Below are 10,761 nucleotides of genomic sequence, written 5' to 3'. Positions count from 1 at the left end.
AGAGCACGGACTGGTCACGAACCACTCTCAAGCCCAGATCTTGTGGTAAGAAAGGGATCTTGCAGACTGTAGATACTCAATGAGCAGTGTTTTTCTTTCTAATTCTACTATTCTTTATTACTTGCAGAACAGTATAAGTGATCATTGGAACTGGTCCTCAGCAGAACTGGTATTTTAGTTTGAGGAAGAATAGAAAAAAAACAACTGAAAAATATTGATACTAGGATCGATCTAGGTGTGGCCTGCGGTCCCAGAGATTTTCATGGGAAATTGTACCTGCCGTCAGCCGCGTATGGGGCTGAAACACTGGGCCATTAGTCAGGATCCTTGGGCTTTTTCCCACTTTGGCCACTATTTTATGTCAGGTTTCCTGAGAAACAGACTCTAATATGGAGATTTCTGTACAGGAGGTTTACCGGGGTGTGTTTTCAGCAACACCTGTGAGGGGTTGAGGGATGCAGGATTAGCTAAGAGAAGATGAAGTGTGATCTAGCTGTGACAAAGGCCTCAGTAGATCCCACAGGGAGCTCTGAAGCTGGGGTGGGTCTTTCAGAACTGCCCTGAATTGAGGCAAAGGGACTTTGAGCTGTTGCGTCAACCAGTCAGTGCATATAGGCTGCCCGCAGAAGAGAGGTCATGTTCCTAGGAGAGGGCAGTGCCTGCAGAGGGACCTTGCTGTGTACCATCAGCGGGTAGCATTTCTCACATCTGGGAAAATGAGTGCCTTCAGGAGAAGGGAGGAGGATCTGCACAGGGCATCGTAGCATCCACTAGAGCTACTGTGCGGGTAAGGCACCGTACTGCTTTGGTCCTCACTATCCAACACTTGCAACCAATATTTATGAACGCCTACTTTGTGTATTGTTTCCTTTGCATGGAATGTCTTCCCCTCACTTAGAGATATCTGACGAATTAACACATCAAGATTCTGATAAAATGTCAGTTCCTCTAAGGAACCAGTTTTAACTATCATGCGCAATTAGATACTATCTTTTCTATTTCTGTGCCATCAAAGCAGTTCATATATACCTTTCCCAGGGCACAATTCACTGTATTAAGATTACTGTGGGGCTTCCCTGGTGGCGCAGTGGTTGAGAATCTGCCTGCCAATGCAGGGGACACGGGTTCGAGTCCTGGTCTGGGAAGATCCCACATGCCGCGGAGCAACTGGGCTCGTGAGCCAAAACTACTGAGCCTGCGCGTCTGGAGCCTGTGCTCCGCAACAAGAGAAGCCGCGATAGTGAGAGCTCCGTGCACTGCGATGAAGAATAGCCCCGCTCGCTGCAACTAGAGAAAGCCCTCACACAGAAACGAAGACCCAACACAGCTAAAAATAAATAAATAAACAAATAAATAAATAAATAAATTTATATGAAAAAAAAAGATTACTGTGGTCGGGGAATCTTATTTATATTTGTATCTTTTTCTCTTTTTTTTTCCCCAATACAAAACTTCAGTCATTTTTAAAGTCTATTTGTCTAATACTAGCATAGTTATACCTTCTTACTTTTGGTGAGTATTTGCATGGTTTATTCTTTTAATTCTTTCACTTTAAATTTTTCTGTATTATTATATTTTAGATACATCTCCTGTAAATGACATTTAATTCAGATTAATTTTGTTTTTATCCAGCATGACAATCTTTGTACTTTAACTGGAACATTTAGGACATTTATGCCTATGTAATCACTGATGTATTTAGGTTAAAATCAACCATCTTATTTTGTGCTTTTTAACTGATCCACCACATCTATGTCTTTTTTTCTCACCTTTCTTGACTTCTTCTGGATTGAATTTTTTCTTTACTATCTATTTTTTTCCTCTCTGTGGATTTGGGAATCATTTACTTTTTTCTATCCTTTTAGTGGTTACCTTAGAATTTACAGCATTCACCCTTCACTTATCAAAGTCTAATGTTAACATGTTTACTCTCTTCTGGAATATGTACAAGGACTTCAGAATAATTTAACTCAAGTTTCCCTTTGTCCCCAACTTATAGTTGATGACATATGGTTGTCATGAATTTCAATATTTTAAAACCCTGTAAGACATTAATATTACAGCTTTAAAGTCAATGTTTATGTTTACTCACACGTTTATCACTTTTTTAGTTCTTTAATCCTTCCTACATCACTGATCCTTTAGCTCAGTTTACTGGTTGTGAATTCTTTCAGATTTTGTTCATGTGAAAATTTCTGTATTTCACTTACATGCTTAAAGGATATTTTGCTGGGTATAAAATTCTATTGTTGTTTTTATATTCTATAAGAACATTGAAAATATATTCCCATTTTCCTTTGGTTTTCATTTTTGCCCTTGAGATATTTAACAATAGCTCCTTGGAAGGTAACTGTCTTTTTTCTCTAGCTGCTGTAAACATTTTTCATTTTTTCTTTAGTTTTCTGTAGTTTCACAATGAAACATCTTGATATATATTTCTTTTTTCTTTATTCTGCTTAGGGTTCTTAGATTTTGTTAATCTGTTCTGGAAAATTCTGCCATTTCAGCCATAGTATTTTAAATATTGTTTTTGCTCCATGTTTTTCTCTTGATTTTATTTCTAAACCTACAGTTATATATGTTAGATCTTTTCACTATATCCTCTGTCTCTTATCCTCTCTTCTATACTTTCTATTTTTTGTCTCTTTGTGCTATATTGTAGAAAGTCTATTCTGACCTGTTTTCCGTTCAATAATTCTCTCTTCAGATATGTTGAATCTGCCATTAAACTCATTCAACCAGTTCTTAATTTGCTATTATATTTTTCCTTTTCAAAACTATGTCACTTTTTCCCAGTTTCTCCCTGAAATTTTCAGGCTTGGCTTTTCTTTTTTCTTTGACTTGGTAGGTATAATTGTTTTTATAGTTTTTATCAGATATTCCAATATCCAGCATCTTTGTTAGTTTGTTTCTATTGTCTTGTTATTTTGACTGGTTCTCATTCATGGTGTCTTGTTTTCTGTGTACCTTATTTCCTTTCATTGTATGCTGTGCCATGTATTTGATAAATTACTTTTATGAACACTTTGAGACATAAGATTGGTATGTAGTTTATATGAGTCCTAAACTTTGGTAGACCCTGAACTTTAACTCTTGTTCCCTCTCCTACAAAGACCTTCAAAGGAAATACAGTGTTCCAGTTATTTCTTTCAGATAGTCAAGTGTCTTTTGGGGAAAAAAAAAATTTGAATATAGGACTTTTATTTTCTTCTGGATTTTTTGTTTTGTTTTGTTTTTGTGTTACGCGGGCCTCTCACTGTTGTGGCCTCTCCCGTTGCGGAGCACAGGCTCCGGATGCGCAGGCTCAGCGGCCATGGCTCACGGGCCCAGCCGCTCCGCGGCATGTGGGATCTTCCTGGACCGGGGTATGAATCCGTGTCACCTGCATCGGCAGGCAGACTCTCAACCACTGTGCCACCAGGGAAGCCCTTCTTCTGGATTTTGACTGGGCAATTTCTCATTCTTTGGTTAACTGTTTGGTGCTTTCAGAACGTGTGGGTTTTTAAAAAATATTTTCTCCAACTTTATTTTACTTTTTTTCAGAAGAAGGGTTAATCTGAGAAAAACTAGTCTACTATTGTAGGAAGTAGAATTCTACTTTTGTATTTCAGTTTTTAGCACAACTCTGGTCACTCAATATTTGCTGAATAACGACTATGTGAATGGTCATGGGCATTGGAATCAAGTTGTACAAGCTATAGTTTACTATCTTCAAGGAATTTATCAGTTATTAGGCATGGAAATAAAACACACACACCAAAACTTTAAATAATGACCACTCTATGATATACAGTTAATGTTAGGCCTCCATACTTTCATAGTGGAATTGTAAATTAATATACTTCTTTGGAGGTAAATTTAATAATACTCATCAAAATTAAATATGTACTAGTCTTTGGCTAAATAATTCCACATCTAAGAATTTATCTGATATATACTCTGTATATACTTGCCTAAGTGCTCAAAGATATATATATATATATATATATATACACACACACACACATATATATATGAGAATATTCATTGGTAACAGCATGTTTATAATAAAAAGACTGGAAACAATCTAAATATCAATCGGGGATCAGTTAAATAAATTATGATATACCATACAATGGAATACCATGCAGCCATTAAAAAGAATGGGAGGTTTATACGTTTTGATGTGGAATAATATCTGTGACATGGTTAAGTGAAAACAAAGAAATAAACAAGAAGCTGGAGAGTATATATAATATACCACACACACACACACACACACACACACACACACACACACTTGGAAATGTATAGCTTGTCTCTGAAAGGCTCTACATGGGACTGCTAACAGTGGTTATATCTGAGGAGAAGAACAGGGGCTTGGAGTCAGGGATAAGAAGGAAAGTTTTCACTGGGTACTTCTGTGTTCATTCTATTCTATTCTGTTATTTATTTTTACCATGTGCATGTTTTTAACCACTACATTAAAAAAAAAAAAAACAAAAAGTGCTAGGAAAGTAGTGTATTAGAAGGTACACCATACTGGTGATCAGTTGCCGCCCACTGTATTTTGGTTTTGTTCTGACAAAGTCTCATGACCTTTCCAGAAACTCAGTGTCTTCTGTGAAATGAGGACATTGACCTAGATAATCTCTAAGGCCTCTTTCAACTTTAACACTCCCCAATTTTATCTACTAACTTGGAGATACTTTTATTGCAGAAGTACTTCAGTCAGGCAGTATCTCTGAAGATAATTTGGCAGATGAAAGTATTAGTATTAGATGATAGTACTGGTTGCCGAGAGTGCTAACCTTCTTGGTTCTCCTTCAAGTATGACACTGTGCTTTCCTTAAGATGATACACTAAAATAATTGATTTTTTTGGATTCACAGTTTGAAACTGTGATTTTTAATATAACTTTACATTTGAAATATTTTCGGCCCATTTTTCTTTAAGATTGAGTAGACTTAAGTCTCTCACAGACTGACCAAATCTTATTACTCTCTGTTTACTGTACAATGAAAGCTTATTTTGTAAGTGTTTCCACATTTTATGCTCACATAGTTCTAAGTGGCCAAAACATTTAATTAAATGGACTATTCATAAAATCTCATTTCCTGGCTGGTCATCTGTATCAATGATAACAGTAGCATCCACCCCATGGCTATAACTCTGATTCCTAAAAAAAAAAGAGAACAATTATTTAAATCAAAAGTATGCTCAGACTAGTAATTTAAAATCTTTTTAAATTATAAAAGTAATTCAAGTTTATTTTCAAAAGTTCAAACAATAGAGAAATAAGAATTGAAAGTTTCCTCTCCTCTGCTTCAGTCCCACTCCTCAGAGGTAAACACTGTTAGTATGACACGTACCTTTGCACACACACCCACCCCACAGAGTTTGCTTTTACAATAATGGGATTATACTGAAAATATTGTTTTTGTACACAGCAAAATATTGTACTTGGGGTACATGTAGCTCTATCTCATCCTTTGAAGTGCTGTATCTTATTCAATCACACAGATGTATCATGATTTATTTACATATTGTCTTAGTAATGGGTATCTAGAGTTAGCTTCCATTTATATGCTGTGAGAAGCAGTGTTGCATTGAATTTAGATGTTTGGCTAGAATTTTTATAGAATATTTTTCTAGAATTGAGGTGTTAGATTACAAAGAGCTTCCTACACGCCAGGCACCACTGTAAACCCTTTAAAATATTAACTTTTTTCATTCCCATAATAGCATAGATACTATTATTACCTCCGTTTTGCAGAAGATAAACTTAGGCTCAGAGAAGTTAAGTAACTTGCTTGAAGTCTCACAGCTCTAAGTGGTAGAGCCAGGATTGGAATGCAGGCTCTCTGAATCCAGAGTCTATGCTTAACTCCTACACTCTGCTCCTTCATGGGATAGGTGTATCTGGAACTTTGATAGACACTGCCAACTTGTCCTCCAAAAAGATTGTTTCACTTTATACTCCCACCAACTGAATTTGAGAGTTCACCCATTTCCTCATTTCCTTACAAAATACTACATTCTTTAAAAATTTTTTTGCCAATTTATGGTTGAAAAAATAGTTCATATTATTGTTTTAATTTACAATTAATGCGATATTAACATTCATAAATCTTAACTTCTATGAGACTTTTACTACAATAGATTACATAAAAGAATTATTCATCATTTCCAGATTATTATCCAAGAGCAGTGAAGCCCACATACATCTTCTTCAGAAAATGCTCACAGCATGGTGTGCACATGGCTTCCACGTTTGCAGTGGTTCCAAAGTTTGCTTTTGAGGTTACTTCCTTTTTGCTTTTGGATAAACTTCTCCCAAAGGAGCTGGGCGAGCAGAAGTCTTTTTGAAAGTATAGCTCGAACTATTTCTTGAGCAATCCAAGAACTCATTTACAATGTGATCCTTAGATTCACAACACATAGTTTGTGAGAGGGTGTGCCCAGAGCAGTTAGGAAAAGCAAAACAGCACTTTAACAGTGAGGGATTTAGCAGGAAGATCTGACCCAACAAGTAGAAAGTCTTTTAAAGGTTCAATCAAGTTTATTCCCATCACATTCCTCTGGAATGCCCAACAGGCACATGCTTTGTCAATGAAAATTATTTTCGATCTCATTGATGTTTCATTTGGCAAGAATCATCTCTTTGAACAATTTCTTATTAATCATCTAGGATTTTTCATTTCTGACAGTGTTATCATCAGCTGCATATTTATAAAAGAGCCAAACTTCAACCTGTATTCAATCTGTTTGTTTACGCAGAACGTAATTTGAAAAAAAATGCCAATCTATTTACAACCAAATTTCAGATCTTCAACATTACAAAGGGTAAGAAATGTGAACACAGTGGAATTCTATCATCCTTATTTTGTGAGAGCAAATATCATATATCCACCTTACCAGTCATGTCTTTTAGCTTTCTCCCTCTCTTTGTGGTGTGTAGTTTTCTGTTTCTGGGCACATGGTCTGCCTGTGGTAATCCAAATATTAATGACAACACCAAGTGTCTTAATGGGGTCCTGCCTCCCAGACAAATAACTCACTGTGGTTCTAAGATTGTGTCTTCCAATAGGTGCTAACTGAAATTGTTTTGGTCAAATCACCTTTTATACAGGGGTATTAAAAATACATTCAGGGGCTTCCCTGGTGGCGCAGCGGTTGAGAGTCCGCCTGCCGATGCAGGCGACACAGGTTCGTGCCCCAGTCCGGGAAGATCCCACATGCCGCGGAGCGGCTAGGCCCGTGAGCCATGGCTGCTGAGCCTGCGCGTCCAGAGCCTGTGCTCTGCAGCGGGAGAGGCCACAGCAGTGAGAGGCCACAGCAGTGAGAGGCCACAACAGCGTACCGCAAAACAAAAAAACCCAAAAAACCAACTAACAAACAAAAGAACATTCAGGAGTAGATGAAGGAGTTTGGCATGTATTATTTTTACATGCTGGGGGCAATGTTGGGCAGTGCAGCCTCTGGCTGTGAGCAGCCTGTGGGTCCCCAGGGAACATTTCACCAGGCTTCAGCTTAAACGTTGTTTATACGCAGCCATTGATTTCCTTTACCAAGAGCTGCCAATCCAATGGAATCAGCTCCACCTGTCAAGCAACTCTACCCTCTCCTCAACCAGGTGGCCAGCACAGAAGCTGGGCTAGCAGTGGGAGGAATGGCCATACTGGCAATCTAGCGCAGCGTCAGCATTACCTGGGAACTTGTTAGAAATGCAAATCCCTTGCCCCACCCTATGTCTCCTGGGGATTTGGGTGCAGGCCAAAAAGTTTGAAAATCACTGCTCTTGCTTAATATGTCAGAATCTCCCACTTTATTTCTTTTTTTAACCCCATATTTTTATACCCCTTTTTACCCCTGTAATATTGTCTCAATAATGGATTCACTTTCTAAATATCTTTGAACTGTCCTGCGGCCGGAGCTCACCCTCATGAGTGGTGGCTGGCCAAGGCTTAAAAATGGGCTCAAAGAAGGGGGGCTTGACGTGTAGCCTTTCACAATTTCCGTGGTGTAAATACTCCTACCATGGCTGATTGCAAGCTACTCACATGATCTTACTGAACACGGAGTTAAGAAGAGATGTGCATAATTGCTCTCCAGAGTGGGTGTGAGCGGCTTTAACACCCTACAGGGTGGTACCAATAAGCCTGTAGGTGTTGGCTTGAATTTAACTCAATGCGGATTTAGATTGGGTTTACACGCGAAACTGGAGTCGTTATTTGCGGTCCATTTGTTGAATCACTGAACACTTGTGATCATTAAGGTGACTGAAATATTCAGTTGATATCCTTTAAAATCACTGGAAATATTCAAAACCAGCTTACAACTGGCATTCTGGAGATGGCACACACGCAATAGATTCAAAACCATGCCTATATTTGATGCCTTCTTTGCATGCCCTGTCAAATTACTTATTTGGTAGATGGTAAACCCTAAAAAAAACTGGACTTTGTTTTGTTCACCATTCTGTCATTATTACTTACACTCAGAACTACCCAAAAAATGTTTGTTGAATTAATAAATTAGTAACTATAGTAGTTTACTTAGGCTGCGATAACAAAATACCACAGAGTGGGCGGCTTAAACAATAGATATTGTTTTCTCACAGTCCTGCAGGCTGGAAGTCCAAGATCAAGGTGTTGGCAGATTTTGTTTCTTCTGAGGCCTCTCTCCTTAGCTGGCAGATAGCCACTTTCTTGCTGTGTCCTCTAGTGATTGTTCCTCTGGTGTCTCTCTGTGTGTCCAAATCTCCTCTTCTATAAGAACACCTGTCTTATTGGATTAAGGCCTATCGTAACAACTTCAATTAACTTCTTTGAAGACCTTATCCCCAAATACAGTTACATTCTGAGGTACTAGGGGTTAGGTTCTTCAACATGTGGATTTGGGGGGATACAATTTTGTCCATAGCAATAACTATCATAGCTTCTATATCTTAAGGCTCCACTAGCACAATTAAAAGAAAAAATCAAAACCAAAAAAAAACCCCACATCAGTTGTGTAGATTTGGAGTCTATTAATCATATGCCTCTATACTTGCCTTGATATGAAACTTGTATTGATTATGAAGTGGATACACTCTCACCTAAGAAATGACAAACTAATCTTACAAGTTGAAAAATTATCCTTCCCACCCCTACCCTTGTCTCATACTTATTCTTGGCACGCGAGGTTTTGTTTCTGCTGAATGAATTAGAAGAACAGGAGAGATGGAAATGTAATTAGCTTGCATATATAGAAAAATAAGATATCAGAACTTTATAATGCATACATGTATATGTTTATGTGTGTGTGTAGATTGATAGATAGATAAACACACTATAAAAATAAGGCATGAGAATTTTATCCTGCCACATACTTTCACTTGAGGGAAGACACCATTGAGAAGGTTCGACTGCAAAAAAAACCTCTCAGCTCTCACATTTCTGAGATTATTTTTTGATTCAGTGACTATCAGGACCGCAGGAAAGAAATTCAGAGTGTGGCCAGTCTAAAAAGCCTTTGGCGTGTCTCTTTGTTGGGGAAGGTCAGGCTCTAAAGAGCTGAAACTTTCTTGGTTGAGAGCTCCACTTTGGTCAGAACTCTGGCCAACTATGAGAGTAACATGTCACTCTGAAGTCCAGCTTCTATTTTTTTCCTCATTGGCATTTGGTCATCTTAAGTCCTGTGGTGACGGGAGTGAATCATAACACTGTGTTTTAATTTTATACTATAGGTTTGGTTAGGTTAGGTCTAATTTCTCTGTTACTTTTTGGGATCATGATCAGACTTTTAAAATTTATTTATTTTGTTGTTTTGTTTAAGTTGAGGTTCTCTTTTGATCAGTAAACTTTTTAAATTTTTTTTTAGAAATCCTCAAAATAATTTCAACATGCCTTGAGGCCGTATGTTCTTGTAATAAAATAGCACGACTAGGTGGTTCTTGGCGACCAGCCTAGCACGGTAAGGCATGCTGTTATTACACGGTTACACACATCCTGGTGTATGTCTTATTATGTAATTGTTCTTCTCATTCAGAGATGCTGCTGAAAGCAATTACGTAAGTCGTGTTCATTTCATGGGGAATCTAAAGCGTGGAAGTAAAGAAGAGTCAAACTCGTAGGCATTGAGGGCAACTGTTCCTTAGACTGCATGTCACGTCTCTTGATAGGATATTGAGCTACACCCTCAGGAGATTGAATGGGCACATTTTGGCCTTCTTATCCGATTGCCTCTTTTTCCCCCAGCCAGCAAGTAACAATAGCAGCATCTGTAATTTGTGTATTTAGTTTTATTTTTAAAGTTTTTCTTACAGGAAAATTGAGTGATATCGTGGTGACATTCTCTGCCTTATGACTTCAAAACCCTATTCTGTGTGTCCGGGAGTGTGATACATCTTAAGTAAAGAAAATAAAGGCCACTGACCCCAAAAAGAGACATAGGGGAGAGGGCAAGGTGAATTGCTTCTGTTATGTAAGGCAGCTCTCAAAATCAGAGCTAACGAGGAGAGCTGGTTATACAGATGGGTTTGCCTAGGGTCAGACTGTCCTGAAGATTGTCTTCTGATGAAGGGTCTTGGGTCTGGTATGTAATGCTGTGGAGGGAGAATCCTGGAAGCTCTGCTAAGCAAAGTGGAAATTTTCAACCTGCTCCAAGGAGACTCTCCAGGTGAGGATGTGGGGCTTCTCCTGAGATGTGTCAGGCAGCTGTATAACCAGAGTCACGATGCATTTTTTTTTGGATGGATGACTTTTTAATGAGAGGGCAACCTGCTTCCTCTTTCCTCTT

The sequence above is a fragment of the Globicephala melas genome, chromosome 1 (genome assembly GCF_963455315.2).
Source record: "Globicephala melas chromosome 1, mGloMel1.2, whole genome shotgun sequence".
Taxonomy (NCBI): Eukaryota; Metazoa; Chordata; class Mammalia; order Artiodactyla; family Delphinidae; genus Globicephala; species Globicephala melas.
Note: the sequence above shows the minus strand (reverse complement) of the source record.